General features: G+C 30.2%; 1 pseudogene; it reads left to right on the forward strand.

Moving 5' to 3' along the window:
• Positions 1-1,388: 1,388 nt before the first annotated feature.
• On the forward strand, positions 1,389-2,642 carry LOC138894642 (uncharacterized; annotated as a pseudogene).
• Positions 2,643-2,862: the final 220 nt, after the last annotated feature.

Here is a 2,862-nt window from a genome sequence, read left to right on the forward strand (position 1 = left end):
AAGTTCCTACTTTCGAGTACAATTCTAAAGTCATACATAGTATTTTACTGTTAGCTATGCAGGAAAATAATTAATATCAGGATTAAATAAATAAACTAGTATGATAAAATCAAATTTGTTAATTCAAGCTTCAAACGTCTAACATTCGTGTAAAATTCATAAACCCGGAACTAAGTAAGCTAGTCACTCATAGTCATGACACTAATCTCAATTAAATCTCAAGAGTACACAAAATTAACGAAAATAGGAAAAAAAGAAGAAGAAGAAAGATTCAAGCCGAATTCCACGGTCTCTGAATTATGCGATGGCTTTCTCCGCACTTCAAAGTGTGCCCCTGACATAAAAGGCTATGTTTTTAACTTGTATAGTGCATTCAAAAATCATCGATCACAACCTAACTATCCTAGGATATAATTACGACTGTAAATCAGGATTTTACCATCTAAAATTAGAAGATGAATCTAAAAAACTAACAGCATTTACAGTACCACAAGGATTTTATGAATGGAATGTTTTACCATTTGGATATAAGAATGCACCAGGAAGGTACCAACATTTTATGGATAATTATTTTAACCAACTAGAAAATTGCATAGTATATATAGATGATATATTACTATATTCAAGAACACAAGATGAACATATAAAATTATTAGAAAAATTTATATATATTATAGAAAACTCAGGTATAAGCTTAAGTAAAACCAAAGCAGAAATTATGAAAAATCAGATAGAATTTTTAGGAATACAAATAGATAAAAATGGAATAAAAATGCAAACACACATAGTACAAAAAATAATCAATCTTGATGAAAACATAGATACAAAAAAGAAATTACAATCTTTTTTAGGATTAGTAAACCAAGTAAGAGAATATATACCAAAATTAGCAGAAAACCTAAAACCTCTACAGAAAAAACTAAAAAAGGATGTAGAATATGGGTTCGATGAAAAAGATAAGGAACAAATAAGAAAAATTAAGATATTGTGTAAAAAACTACTAAAGTTATACTTCCCAGATGAAAATAATAAATTTACTTATATTGTAGAAACAGATTCGAGTAATCATAGTTATGGAGGAGTTCTTAAATATAAATATGATAAAGAAAAAATAGAACACCATTGCAGATATTATTCAGGATCTTATACAGAACCACAAGAAAAGTGGAAAATAAATAGAAAAGAACTATTTGCATTATATAAATGTTTGTTAGCATTTGAACCATATATAGTTTACAACAGATTTATTGTAAGAACAGATAATACCCAAGTAAAATGGTGGATAACCAGAAAAGTACAAGATTCAGTTACAACAAAAGAAATACGCAGGCTGGTATTAAATATATTAAACTTTACATTTACAATTGAAATTATCACTACTAACAAGAATGTTGTTTCAGATTACTTATCAAGACAAAGCTACCCATACTGAACCAGATAATACAATGGAAAATCTACTCTTAGCCATGACTACACTTTGTAAGAAAGTGAAAAGTATGGACGAAGAGATACAGCTAATAAAGAAAACAGCTAGTAGTCAGCAACATGACTCAAAAAATGCGGAGATAAGACGATCGGAAGTCTCTAAAATTCCAGAGCTAGAAGGTGACGTTGAGAAACACCTAAAAACTCATAACAGTTTGTTAAATGCAGTTGCAGGGAGCAGCACAGCTAGCAGTTCATCTGCAAAGAAGAAGGAAGAAATTAAACCTAGACACATAAATATAAATATGAACAATTTATTTTCAAAACCGTTCATACAGAAAAATATCCAAAATACCCAAAACGAAATATTCCTACCACCACAGATAAATACCTACAAAGAAAGTTTGAACCAAACCAAAAAGACATACAACCATATAACCCGTACATACATAGACAACATATATAAAATACAAAACTTTCTAAACAAAAACCCAAGATCCCAAACTACCCAGAATCCAAATGAAGATTATATTACCCATTATCTAACAGGATACAATAAACTAATAGCACTACCAAATACAAATGCAAAACTAGTAGCCACTTGCTACAATTACGGATTACTAGATACCGTATATACACAAACCGGACAGGAGATAGCTACCATACCAGAGTTACATAGAGCATTTATGCAGTACAAAAGAATAACTAAAGGAACATTATTCTATATACGATTTTATTCAGCTACAGCAGAGATATTATATGAAGAGATAAAGCCTATCATACAAGTTATCAAGATCGGACTTACAAGGAAAATGCTCGTACCAGAAAAAATAGAAGAACAAGAAGAGATAGAAAAAATAAATATTCCAGACTTTTATGCAAATAAAAGAATTATTGGAATATCTACTATACTAAATGAACTAGCAAACAACTACCTAAATCAGAATGCTATTTGGAGTTATTATTCAAGAGAACAAACAATGATATATTCAAATTGCAGAGAAATATGAGAAGCAGATATGGAAGAACTAAGACAGTGGGTCTTAAGTTTTTTAAAGCCAGAACAACCTACAACCACAAGAGCTATAAGGACGAATTTCATTTCTACAGAATTATTAACAAGATATTGCAAGCTAATCAGTCACAAATATCCAGACCACATATGCTCAAAATGCAAAGGAGAAGATAATATCGTTCCAGACGTACAACTGGAATAAACAAAGAAGAAGATTACTGAAGAAGAAGACGACAAACTAGGCGACAAAAAGCTATGGCAGACAAGATAAAGTGAAAGAATTACTAGATTCTTTTCTTTTTCTTTTCTTTAATGTAAAAGTCGTAAAGTAAATAGTCTTTTACTTTATAAATAGTAAGAGTCAGTCTCATGAACAGTAAAGGTCGTTCATGAATAGTAAGAGTCAAGAGTCAGTCTCATGA

This window comes from Nicotiana tomentosiformis, chromosome 6 (assembly GCF_000390325.3).
Source record: "Nicotiana tomentosiformis chromosome 6, ASM39032v3, whole genome shotgun sequence".
NCBI classification, from domain to species: domain Eukaryota; kingdom Viridiplantae; phylum Streptophyta; class Magnoliopsida; order Solanales; family Solanaceae; genus Nicotiana; species Nicotiana tomentosiformis.